The 13,296-nt window shown below is 53.7% G+C and overlaps 1 protein-coding gene across 4 annotated transcripts in view; it reads right to left on the bottom strand.

Annotated features, from left to right (window-relative positions):
- The window catches only part of DLGAP4 (DLG associated protein 4), a 177,660-nt gene that overhangs the window by 104,406 nt on the left and 59,958 nt on the right, over positions 1-13,296 (bottom strand). The window lies entirely within an intron of this gene.

The raw sequence follows: 13,296 nt of genomic DNA, 5'->3' as shown, positions 1-13,296 counted from the left end.
GGTCGGCGGTGGTCACACGCACAGCTGCGTGACACCTTCCTTGCCAAAACCAAACCAGGTCTCCCAGCAGCCTCGTTTTGTAAAGGCAGGTGTCCACCGTCCTGCCAAACCTCTGTCTTAACTCCGTGATGCCGGAGCTGCCGTGCAGCCCCTCTCCGGGAAAGCACGCTCCTTGCTCTGACCAGGTGCCACTTCTGTGTTGCACTGCTGCTCGCTTGGAGATGGGGCTGACCTATTGCTTTGCCCGCATTGGACAGCCATGGGAAAAACCCCAATACGAGTCATGGGAGGATCCCAAGGACAAAGAAAACCTGATCCTGCTTGATCCCCCAGGGGGCCGGTTTGGGACCCGGATTACTAGAAAGGGCTGTTTTTTCCCGGTGAGGTTTGATGTGAACTCTGGTCTGGTGCAGCACAGGAGTGCCCCAGCGGGTACTAAGAGGGGAAGGAGAAAGATAAAAATGAGCAGGGGTGGCAGGACAGCCCTTTCCACAGGTAGCTAGCTGCCAGGTGATAAATGCTGTGCCCTAACCTTCTGACAGCCCAAGAAGTTCCTCACCAGAGTGTCATGAAACCTGAAATCCTGTTTCTAAAGAAAAATCCAAGCAGAAAGGGCATCTAACACTGCAAGCAAACAGGATCCAGGCACCCACGACCGTTTTGAGGGAGCTGTGGGCTTTCCTTTCTCTCCAACAGGTCACTTTTTAGCAGCTTGATCCCATTCTTGCCATTTCCTAATACAAAGCACACATATCTCCAGCAGTGAGTGGGGTGTGCTACAGCCATGGTCCCCAGCCGCCAGCCTGAGCCACAGGCCCATTGCAACCTCTCTGCATCCCCCAATGCAAGGCACAGCCCCAGGAGCGGGTATCTGCAGCAGGAGCAGCACTGGCACTCCCCTCTGCTCTCACACCAGCTGTGTCCCATCTGGAAGGGGACACAGGAAAATGAGAGCCTTTCCCAGAGTGACCTGTGGTTCGGAAGTCTCCATCAAGGATTTTGGGTGGCTGAAGTCACCCATTTACTCTGCTCAGCTCAGCACCCTGCTCTGGGTGCCTGTCTGGCAGCAATGCCTCATGCAAACAGCTAAGAACAACCATCCCTTCTACACAGAGGGGGAAACTGAGGCACAGCAGCACAGCCAGACATGCTTTGCAGGGCTGCAACTAAGTGTCCAACTTCCCAGCTCTCTCACTGCCCTTGTCTGGTTGAGTAATTCAACTGTCATCCCAGGAAGCCAGAAAACTTAGCTTCAGTCTGTTGTATGGCAAGAAACAGGAAAAAAGTCTACCCGAATGCTGATCCTAACATGCAGTTGTGGGGTCCACCAACAGTGGGTTCATGAGCCCCCTTGTTGGCTCCCCAGCAGGCCCTGGAGAGCCATGCATATCTGCACTTCATGCTGGAGCAGAGAGGAGAGCAAATTTGGGAGGCTGAGGAAAGCCCAGGGTTCTGCAACAGAAAAGGATCTGAGCACTACGTACACCAGGAGAGCAACCTGGAGAGGGGATACCAGCAGACCTCTGCAGACTGTGGACCCCTTCTTGCTTTGGGACCACCACACCCTGGGACAAGCACCAGTCCCCAGCCCCAGCATGGCAGCCCCACGCTATCAAGATGTGGGATGCCCAGGTGGCCCCAGCCTGGTGGCAGTCAGCCTGGCACACTGCTCTGGTTTGGAAATCAGGGTGTACAGCCACCCACTAGGTACAGCTGGAGCAGCTCCTATGGGAAGGCCATCACTCTGGGCTGCAGATGTCACAAACGCCTCGAAAAGGACCACATCTGACACAGTCACCCTTCAGCTTTAAAAATCTCATTCTGGGTCATTTATTTCTTTGTTTCTGAGACATAAAACTGGACAGGACAGGCGGGCAGCTGCACTGGGTTTGTGTGCCCCACAGACATCTGTGAACAGGGCCAGCGCAGCTCCCACCAGCTGACTCCCTGCATGAACATGACATCTTCCCGTACCAGCTCCCCAGGGGTTAATGCCCTGCAAGGGCTGACAAGTTGGTTGGGAACAGCAGCCTGCCAGGAGCCAGGGGCAGGCTGACACCATGGCCGTGGAGGGGACCCAGTGTTCTGAAAGCAGTTCACAAGGACTTTCCTTCACTACTGGGCAAAAGAGGCCTGGCTGAGGCGAAGCTCAGAGAGCAGGGGCATGGGATGCAGGAGGGACCGTGGCTGTTCCACCATGCAAGCAGCTCCTTACGGGGCTGTTACTCTGCAAACCCTGCAGCACTGATGACTGCAGTCCTGGGAACAACTCCTCACTGCAGCCCAGAGCAAGGAGGCAAGGAGACCATTGCTGTGTAAAATCACGGGGATCATACGTAACCCCTCATACCCAGCCTGTCTCAGGAGTTCGGTGAGGTGCTCCCTCTTTGGGTGCTTGGGCACAGTCTCAGCAGAGCGGCTCTTGTGAATGCTGGACTGCGGCTCACGTTCACCCTCTCGGGGTTGTGACAGAAGGGCTCCCTGGCAGTGCGGCTAACCAGGGCTTTGCCACATCTGGCTTTAAGCACCCTGCACCCATCCCTAAGTCCCAGGGCATCAAGACCTCAGAAGGTCATTGTGGAGCCATCTCTTCCACTGAGGCAAATCTTAGGGTGTCTGGGGTGTATGTGATATTAATGGAGAGCCATGGAGACACTCGCTCAGTCCTAAAGAAACGCAGAGAACAAGACAGAAAGAGATTATTGGAAGTGGTCCTGGGCTCACTACGAACAGGGCAGGGACAACACACATTCACCGAGACAAACCTGAGACACAAATGCCTCACAGAAGGAGATTATAAATGACCAAAGCCCTTTTACCCAAAATTTATAGCAGATGTGTCTCAAATGTCCCCCAACACTGCCTGCAGAACCAGGATTCACAGCTACAATTTATGCTGCTGCATATCTGCTCTCATAAGCAATTCCTCAAGTCCTCCTTTCACCACTATTGCTAAAGCACCTTACATCTTTCCTTCAGAAAAAAAGAAAAGAAAAAAACACAGCAGCAAATACCTTTTTTGCTGGCAAATACTGGTTTGCAAAGCCAAGCCTGCTGCTGCTGCTGGGGGTGATGGGGTAACTGGCCCACGACCCTGCAGCTGTGGGGCCTTGAGGCCGCTCTAGCCTGGCCATGCTCCCGCCCTGCCTGGTGAGGCTGTAAAGCACATGTGGGGCTCTTTTGCAGCACAGCAATTCACACCTGAGCCTGCAAGAGCTCCTCTGGGTCTCCATGGGCAGCACAGCTTCCCACCCTGTCCCCTGACCGAAGCCCAGAGTCTCTCGGCCAGCCAATGCTGCACACGCTGCCATGCCACTTTGCACTTCTGCAGGAAATTTCCAAAGCTTTTCCCTCAGCTCAGAGTTCAGCAGCCAATTTATTCATTCACAGACATGCACAGCACCTGGCCAACTCGTGCAAACTTCTCAGCTCACCGTATTCGGTGTGAGGTTCACGCGCTGCAGCTCCAGGAGCCACAGGCTTACGTGAAAACCCAGCTTGCTTTCCTGTATTTTAAGTAGCAAAGCTCTGACCTTCTGATTGCAGCGGTATGACAGCGTGCTAAATAGCTTGAAAAAATCAGAAAGAAGCAAATAAATCTCAGCATGTGGTGTTTTCAAAATCTTCAATCTCCGGCTTTCTAGAAAGCCAAAGGTGACATCTGAGCATCCAACATTGATTGTCCTGGTGTCCCATGTCTGGAAACATGAGGTGTTTCTAAAAACACTTCAGGACCACTCTGCAGACCTCCTCCTGAAGTCTTAGCACAGGAAACCTGGGGCCATGGGCTGATCTGTGTCAGTGAGGACAGGTGAAGCCAGGGCTAACAAGTGTGCCTGTGTGACCAATCCCTGGGGATACACAGGCTCCTAGGTGTGCCGGAGGGGCTCAGGGCCCCCCCCTCTTTCCAGGTGTGCCTCTCACTACTGAAGATGGAGGGAGCCATGGGCAAGTTAGGTCGGTCAGCCCTGACCTGAATGTCCTCAGGGATAGATTCTACTGGTGGTGCACAGTGCACAGTGCACAGCTCCTGCCTGGGAGCACTGACTTTCACCCCAGCCAGCTGCAAGCATGGGCACCCCTCCTTCAGCTCACCCACCTTGTATGCACCCCAGACACTCCTGCCCGTGCAGATGCTCATGCCCACGCTCCCCATGGCCTCTTCCAAAGTCCAGTCACTGTCAAGAGCAGTGCTGGTAAGATACTATGCTAGGTTATCTAGGTTACAGGATTGTCTCTCCCCTTCCAAGCATGCACATGCATGCACACACGTGCCAACACATGCACACGTGCAGGCACATACACCCGGCAGGTGCTGACACAGTTCCCCAGGCTGTGACACAACAAGCCAGAGCCACTGAAAGTACCCAAGAGAAGGAGGAGCAAAGAAGAGGGAGACAAATCCATTGAGAAGACCCCAGGGGTGCTCAGGCGACAGCAGCAAGCTGGGGACAAACAGGATTACAGAGCCCCTGAAGGAAGAGATCCCTGGGATCTACTAACTCCCTCCCTGTCTCCAGAGGTCTCCTTGCATGTGCCAACAGGCTCTGGAGGCTTGCGTGTGGTGATGTGGGCTGCTTTTGGGAACCTCAGTCATGTCAGTAGGTTAGCTACTTTTCTAACCTTGGCATCAGTCTTGTGCCAGCATCACCAGTCTCCTGTGTGCCGGTCCATGTGGCCTCTGTGCACCCTGCCCAGAGGTGGGGACAGCCTCTCCCCACCGGAGCAGAGCAGGAGGGGGCACAGGTTTCTGCCAGGGCACTGACCCTGGGGGCTGCCTGCATGCCACCAGCCTGATGCAGTGAGGAAGAACTGGGGGCACACTGGAGCTGGGCTGGCATCATGAATGCTCATCCGTAGCTGTTGATACCTCTTGTTTTGTGCCAGCTGGTATTTTTGATGAGGTGGACACTGAAAGGTCAGGCCTTCTTCCAGGGATGCTTCTGCACTTGGGCTCTGGAAATACTCCTCTCTGAATCCCTGTTAAGTCACTTAAACCTTTTGATGCCTCAATTCCCCATCTGTAAAGCAAGGCTTATGATATTTCCTCTGTCTTAACCACGATAGCTCATAAGCCATTTGGGACTGGAAAAGTCTCTGAATATGAATTTGTGTCTGACTCTCACAGTGGGGCCCTGGGCTCATTAGGGACTAATGTGATTACTTGTGCTGTGTCTAGTGAGGAGACACATGATACTGTGGGTACTTGTTCCTGTGCTCAGAGATGGGATTTTAGCAGGGATGACACAACACATGCTCCCAAGGCTGCCATGTCATTCCGAATTGCACTCCCATGTAACAAGCGTGGTGGTCTCAGCTCAGGCATTTACAGACACCAATTTATCTTGTGCTGTTATTTGACAACAGACCCTTTGCTAAGGGGTCAGGATGGGTCACAAATATCCTTCAAAGAGAGGGCTGCTATGGTGCTTGTGTGTTCACACATATTTATGCTGTACAGAAGCGCAACACCTCAAATGAGAGTTATGCTCACCTAAAGCTGTGATCCTTCTTCCGCACTTTCCCTGCTGCGTCCCTGTGCCTGTCCTTCAAGGATGGCTGTGTAAGGCCGATGCAAATAAACACAGAGTGACCAGAGGAAATGAGGCAGTGCTGACCTCAGCTAACCCTCAGACACCCCTAAACCATCATGGCTGAGTGCTCACACCTTTGCCGCTGTGGCAACCCCCTCCATGGGGATTCAGCAGCAGAAACTCTCTGGAAAGGTGTGCATAATAACAGGGCTGCTGCACAGTTTCCAGGACTTCCGGGGGGGCTCCTGGGGGAATTTTGAGGATTGAACCAGGGAATTTGGGGATTGCACAATACTTGTTATAGGATGGTTTGGAGAAGGGTCAAAGGTGGGGAAAGGGAGGGATGCAGGTATAACAGGGAGGAACAAGCATGCAGTCTGTGCTGCCTTCTTATTTTCCTGTGTGGTGCATCCTTGTGTGTGTGTGTGATCCAGATCCGCTAGTGAACTTCAAGCCAGGCTAGCCAGTGAGTACAACAGGCAGTGCTGGAGTCAAATCCTGGAGAGGCTGAGGGTCTGGAAGGTGGATACCGAGGAGGCTCTCTGAAGGGTTTTTCCCCTGAGCTGTGAGCCTCAGGAGTAGGATGGGGCTGTTCATGCTACCTATATCCCCCACACAAGCATTGCCCTCCTGCCTGCGCTGGTTCGGCTGTGCCGGCAGGGTGTGTGCCCTAGCGGGGATCTGGCTCAGCCTTGCTGCTGCCAGGACCTGGAAACAGTGGTAGGAAGCGGTTCCTTATCTCGACCAGATCACTGGGACCTTCAGTCTACAGGACTGAACTACCCTGAAGAGTGCTGGCCAAGGACATGCTTAGAAATAACATCTGGGACGGGACAGGCTGAGAATCCTATTAATGGCTCGGTTGCTCTGTGGTTTGTTTGCATGCTGCACCTGAATAAGTACAGCTCAAGAGCGTCGTTGTCAAAGTTGCAGCTGGGATGCAGGTCTGGCATGACAGCCCTGAAAGCATGCCAGGAAAGCTGCTTTTTGGCACCTGAAGCTATGTGTTAATAGTAAGATGATAATATATTGAGCCCTACCTAGTCCTGCCTTTGAAACTATTTATCATCAGGGCATCTTGTGCTGCTGGCTGGTAAGTGTAATGTACTGCCAGGCAGGATGAGCTGACTTACCATCAGAAACACCTCCAGAGACAAGGCAACATCAGGATGCCATGGAGCACTAGCCTAAAATGGCTTCTGACCTGCTCCCTGTTGCACCTCTGCACACAACGCTGGCCCTGTAGGACCTGACATGGCCAGCCCACCACATTCGAGTACTGAGGATTTTTCTTTCTCAGCTCTTCCATGGGGCAGGGATGCTTCACCCTTGCTTTACACAGGTTTAGCAGTAAGTGGCTCATCCATTCGGTGAGAAGCTTGCGATGGACTTGGGAAGGCAAATTCATGTCCCCATACCCAAGTCCAGCCCCTCATCCAGCCTGTGGGGCTGCTCTGTCCCAGGGTCACTGTCCTGATGGTGGCTGGAGAGGCTGGGAGGGTGGAAGCTGGCAGCATTGCTCTGTGCTGATCTGTATGTTCCAGCCCTTTGGTAGGGTCCTTGGGTGTCTGTGCCCGCCAGTTTGCATCTGCCAACTGCTCAGAGAGCATGATTTACAGCCAACCTCTGAACACCTATTTGTGTGTACAGCACAAGAAGCCAGAGCACTTCCCCACAGGCTATGACAAGACAAGGAGGTCATGCTGCCAGCGCTGTGCCCTGGCACAGGGCTTTCTCGGACAGACAGTGCCCACCCGAGCTTGCTGTGGAGCAGGTTGCCCTGGGCTGGAGCTGGCACAGCCGGCCAGCACTCACGCTCAGAGGGTCGGAAGAGGGGCTTTTGCCTGAGTATGAAGCAACAGAGCGAAGGTGAAAGGACATTGCACATTGCAGGTGATTGCTTCAGCCCTCACCTGCTCTGCAGCAGCAGTCCTGACTGGCCTTTCCTCACAAGCTCTTTTGATCCACAGATCTCAAAGTGCTTCTGAGCCCTTCAGAAGGGACACCAGGACATGATGATTTGCTCTTTCCAGATCTGCTCTAGCCTAGGCTCCTGCTGAAAGCTCTCATGCTGTGCTTGGGGAGTAGGGCTGGTGGGAGATGCAGGCAAACGCTGCGGCACTTATTAATGTAGCTCCTCTGAGGAAACATGGTCAACAGCAATTGATCAGCAAAACCACACAGAACACACTCTCTTCATGATGAGCAAGCACCAGAGCCACACCACTCATACTGCTTGGGGACATGCATGCTCTGTCTCCGTGACATGGGACAGGCTGTGCTGTGCCCCCCTCGTTTACCCCATGACTGCATCCCACTCTAAAAATGTTGCTTGACTCATTGGAAGGCATGTTTGGAAGCATTTTTTTGCCACCAGGAGTATAAAATATTTTTTTGGCAGGGAGACCACGTGCTCATCAGAGCTCCCTGGTCTCCTCTACCTCAGAGAGGGACAGAGAGCAGAACCAAGGAGGGGAAGGAAAAGTGCTGGGCAGAGACGGGGATGTTTGCGCTGTCAGCTGCCTCGGCTTTCTGTCCATCTGTGATTATCTAAGAACAGCTGTTAATGTCATGCATGGCCAAAAAAGGGAGTCGGAAGCACAAAAGGAGTGTGGAAGAGTGCAAGGGGCAAAGATGCGCTGTCGCTCGCTGCCCGCTCGCCTCCTCCCACCTCCCTGAGCGTTGGCAGCGCAGCTGCAGCAAGTCCCTCCTGGCTTTGAGAGCCCCCACTGGAGGCCACTGAGGTCCCCCATCAGCTGAAGGGTTTTTTGAAGATGCTGATGTTGGAAGTGGAGACAGTGAAGTGACAGGGCCAGGAAGGTTGAGCCTAGTGGAAACCCATGAGCATCTTTCCCAGACAGGGAACACTGCTGTGTTCCAGCTCCACGAGGCTGGCATGGTCCTACCATGGGGCTCAGCGCTGGCTGGGAGCCTGTGCAGCCCCCGCTCAGGCTCCTCTCCACTCCAGAAGAAAGGTGCTGGTGCCAGCTTTAACTTAGGAAGGTGGGACCTAGACGAACTTAGGTTGCACTAGGCTTGGTGTTACCATGACCCAGGAGCTACTAAAACCCCAGTTAGTACATTAAGCCTTCCTTTGTTCTGAGGTCTCTCGGCAGGGTGCAGCAGCAAGGCAGCAGATCAGTCACTCTCTGCGTAAGCACCCGGACTCTCAGCTCTGGTGCCTACCAAGCCTTTGCCTTCATGGGGAGCTGAAGGTGCTCAGCAACCCTCGGGATGTGCCTTGAGGCCTCTCCTGCAGTTGACCAATTGCCCAGACTGGGAGCAGGGTTTGAATCTGCAAATCTGGCCCCTCAAAGATAGAGGCATGACTGCCCCTGCAGCAGCATCTCTGTAGGACAGGGCATTGAGAGTGAAGCTGCCTCTTGTCCCTGTGCTGCATCAGAAAAGGCAGGAGGCTGAATGCTCCAGGGATAGAAGAAATGTGGGTCCATGAGAGTACCCCCCCCCCAAATAACAACAAAGCCCTGAGCCCCAAGAGCTCTGCTGATTTCATACCTAGGGAAAATAACCCCAGAAGAAAGGCAGCACCCAGCCTAAACAGGGTTTAATTTGCTGTTGACAATCCAGATAGTAATTCTATTACCAGGTACCTGGCTTTTCATTAAGGCCCCATGCAGATGTTACTTTTCTGGAGCTGACATAAATGTGCTCATTTGTCTTCATCAAAGAAGCACGCACACTCCCAGCTGTCTCCCCAGTGACCTGGTGCACCATTGGTGCTGTGCCCCTTTGCAAAACTCTCCTTGCTGGCACTGGCAGGGTCCCTTATTTATCAGAAGGGCACATGGACCCAGGAAAGATATTCTTTGCAGTCACTGCCATCAGCCTTGTTCCTGTCACCAGTTTAGCCCTGCCATCATCCCCAGCACTGCCATCATTCCTGTCCCTGCCATTAGCCCTGTCCCCGCCGTGAGCCCTGGTCCCTCTGTCAGCCCCCAGCTCTGCTGCCAGCCTCTCCAGTATGGGCAGCATGGATGAGGCAGGGCATTTCACTTCCCTGCAGACAATGTCTGGCACCTCTGGGCTACTTTTGTGGATGAGCCAGGGAGCTTGGCTGAGCGGGGGACCACAATGCCGTCCCCAGCGCCAGCGATGGCCCTCATCCCGGTGCCCAGCCAGCCTCACACTGCCCACCCTTCTCCCCCCCAGGGCTGGGGACGTGGCCCAGTTCAGGGTGTCCCTGGCCACTCACTGCAGACTGAGTGAGCCCAATATGAACAGAGCCGCTGGCACTGGCCATGTGGAGAAAAGCGAGGGCTTGTTCTGCTCCTGCCATCCTATCGCTGTCATGGCAGGGGGTGGGCTCCAGGAGCAGAACCTACCGGGCCAGCTGGTAGGTAAATGATGCAGGTGATCCCTTGGCCTCATTTGAAAAACAAGGGACCAGCATCCCAAAGAGTACAGGCGGCACGAGGGTATGGCAGCAGAGTCTGCTTCTACCTTTATAACACGGGATCCCTCGGTCTGCTGGGGAATTGGGAGGAGGAGCGGGATGGGAGCCGGCCAGATGGCATGGCAAGGCTGGGGAAGATGGAAAGGCACAGACTGAGCACCGTGCAGCCTCCTGGTGTTGTCTGTGCAATTTTCGTACAGAAACGCGCAGAGCAAGTTTGTGGCATTGCCAGTGCTAAATAACCCCCCACTCTTAACTTGTTTAAAAAAGCCTCTTCTTGTAGAAAATACTTTTCTGGCAGCAAATGTCACTGGATCCCTGTTAAAGTGCCCAATCACTGGAAAAGAGCAGTGCAGCTGGGAGTCTGGTGTCCAGCCTGAGCTAAAGCAGCTGGGGGAAAGCTCCAGCTCTCCAGACCGGGGTGGCCAGCTTGCAAGTCAGGAAGAAAGTCAGGACCTAGATGACAGATCTCTGACTGACATGCATTGCCTGGATGAAGTGGTATTTCTTCCCTCTGCCATCGTTTAATCTACTGCTGGGGGTGTGTGGGGTGTGCAGGGGAGGAGGGATTTAGCAGCTCAGAGGCCTGTGATATATGCAGCACATTGCGTCTTCTGCCTGCTTGGCAAGGGAGAAAAGAGGGGCAGAGCTCCACGGACCATGCAGCCTTCATTCAGTCCCTCTCAGCAATCATTCATGAATGCACAGATGTGATGAGAGAGCGTGTGCAGCTTGCTGGCACCTGGCTGTGTTGCAGCCCTGCAGCTGTGAGCCCTGGTCCCTCCCCTCCCTCCACCCTGCAAGGACCCTTGTTGTGGTGCTGCCAACTCACCCTCTGGGCTTTGCAGGACCTGCCACTGAGACAGTGCAGGGGATGCTATCCCCCATGCTTGCAGTATTGCTGGAGCATTGCACTTATCCTGCACCCCTGCTAGTTACATGCTCCTGCTCTCCCTTGGAGCAGCACTCAGCCTGACCCCTCACACTGGGATCATCAGCCGCATGCCATACCATCAGCTCAGTGTTAATGTTAGTGCGATGAACATCACTACTGCTGTTGTGCCACCACAGATGGCAGGAATCCTAATCCTGACCCAATCACCGCTGTATTGCCATCCTCCTGGGTGGTGATACTCGCTGTACCACCTTAGCATGGCATGGATAGATCAAACAAATGGGAAAAGCCCCTCCAGCCACCTCAGATCCAACCCCCTGCTGAGGCTGTGGATTTGATCCACTGGGGGTTTGGCCACCAGCATGTATTTTCCCAGAGCTGACGATTCCTTTCAAAGTCCCACTTAGCTGGTCCTGAGACCACCCTCTCCTCATAACCTCTGGTTTGCTTCATCACTGGATGCAACGGGTCCAAATTGATGGTGCTGAGCTCCATGTGGAGCTCTGTGGGCCTGCCTTTTGTGGACCAGAAACAACGGCTCACTTCAAGATGTTTAATACCCAGCTCTCCTTTACCTTCTTCACATGTTCTCCTGACTATTTCTGCTCACCTCTGGCTACTTTATCATGATGTCTCCAACCTCCTGGAAGGTGGAGCTGTTCTTTGACCTTCAGCCTTAGAAAATCAAACTGTCAGGCTCACAGAGGTGCATGGTTTTCCTAGACATCTTATACTTGGGACCTCGGTTGGGAGGTGCAAGGCTAAATAAGTAAATAATAGCAACACCCTCCAGTTGCCATGACAGATGTCCTTCAGGACAGTCTGACTCTGATGCAGTTGGGTCGACCATGGGGGAGATGAACTGTTAGGCCTGCTCCTGACTCCTGGAGCCCTGTTTGCTCCTGGAGTCATGTTTGCTGCTTCACCTCCACCTCCTACCCACCGTGTCCTCCTTCCTGCAACAGAGCTGCTCCTTTGCCTGCTGGAGCGCAAGGCTGGCTGTCAGGCCGGCTGCCCTGCAGCAGTGCTGGGATGCTCTGTGAACACCACTGCTCCCACCAGTTGCCTCGTTTTCCCCTCTCTAATTCATCAGTGTGTTTTACTGCATGCTCAAAGACTTTTACCTTGGATTTGGCAGAACTTGGCCCAAAAGTTTGGGGTGGGTTCAAATCCTCTGGGAGCAGTGTGGGAATGCAATGCAATAACACACTGAAGTGGAGATTTTAGCAACCCGGAAGGGGACAGTCTGTTGACCTGAAGACAACATGCATGACATGCTCCCTGAATCAAGGTCACTTTGTGAGTCACATCACACCTTGTATGGAGTTTTATCTGGGACAGTAGCAACACAAGGGCCTATGCAGGGAGGAGGAATTAAGCCCATGTTGTATCAGTTGCAGCAAGGACTGCTGGAAGGTCAGGTCCTCAGGTACTGTGAGAGCCGCAGAAGACGACACACTCGCTTTCTACGAGGCAGCTACAAACGCTTTTTAGCTGCCCATCAATCTTGTCAGAGGAGCAGGCATGGCGCAGAGGCTGGTAGGGCTTCTGGCTCTGCTGGGTCTGGGACCAGCCTTTCTCTCCAAGCATGTGTGCTGCGAGGCTGGCAGGATGTGCCTGCCCTGGGTGCTGGCATGTGTGCTGCTGCAGACCAAGACTACAGGTTATGTATACATCTGATGAAAGCAGGGACCCCTGAAGGACTTTCTGAGCCTAAAAGTCATTGGCACATCACCACGACCCTCCAGGGCCAGCCTCCCTGTGGCGGCTGCCGCTAGGGAACTGCAGGTGTGTGAGTTAGTGACACTGCTCTGTTACTAACAGCTTGATTCTACTAATAAGAACTTCATTAATAAAAAGTGTTCTAACAAATACTGGTTGTGATCTGTATCTCCCCCAGCTCGATCCCTTGACTGGGCAAAGGGAGCCCACACCATTGGCAGGATGGGGCAGGGCCAGCTCCCACTGGGCTCCTCTGTGCCACAACTAGCTGGTGGAAGTGGGAAAGGCTTTGCACCATGCCTACAGACACTGCTGCCCTTGGTCTCCAGCCCTCTCCAGCTGGTTTGGTTTTTGATTCCTGAGTCTCAGCACTCAGGGCAAAGCCAGCTCAAGTCAAGATTCCCCTGGGGGCAGAACATAGCATGCCACATCCCACACAGCAGCCAGAAAGGAGGCCAGGGCACCACTGGTGAATCATTCCCACAGTGTGAGAAAGCTGCTCTGGGAGTCTCCTGAAGCCACAGGGATGACGACAGTTCCCCTGGATGGCCGAGGGGCTCCTTCACTGAGGCTCCCTGGCCTCTGCAGACAGCTGTCAGCTCCAGCTCGCTGCTTGGCTGCATTTGGGACTGTATCCAACTTCATGCTTGAGGGTACCATCTGCTGAGCCATCCCCAGGATGCCACATTGTTCCTGCCAGCTCCACGGGCCAAAGCATGTTCAGAGTCACC

This window comes from Aquila chrysaetos, chromosome 3 (assembly GCF_900496995.4).
Source record: "Aquila chrysaetos chrysaetos chromosome 3, bAquChr1.4, whole genome shotgun sequence".
NCBI lineage: Eukaryota > Metazoa > Chordata > Aves > Accipitriformes > Accipitridae > Aquila > Aquila chrysaetos.
Note: the sequence above shows the minus strand (reverse complement) of the source record. Positions and strands in the feature narration are given on the sequence as shown.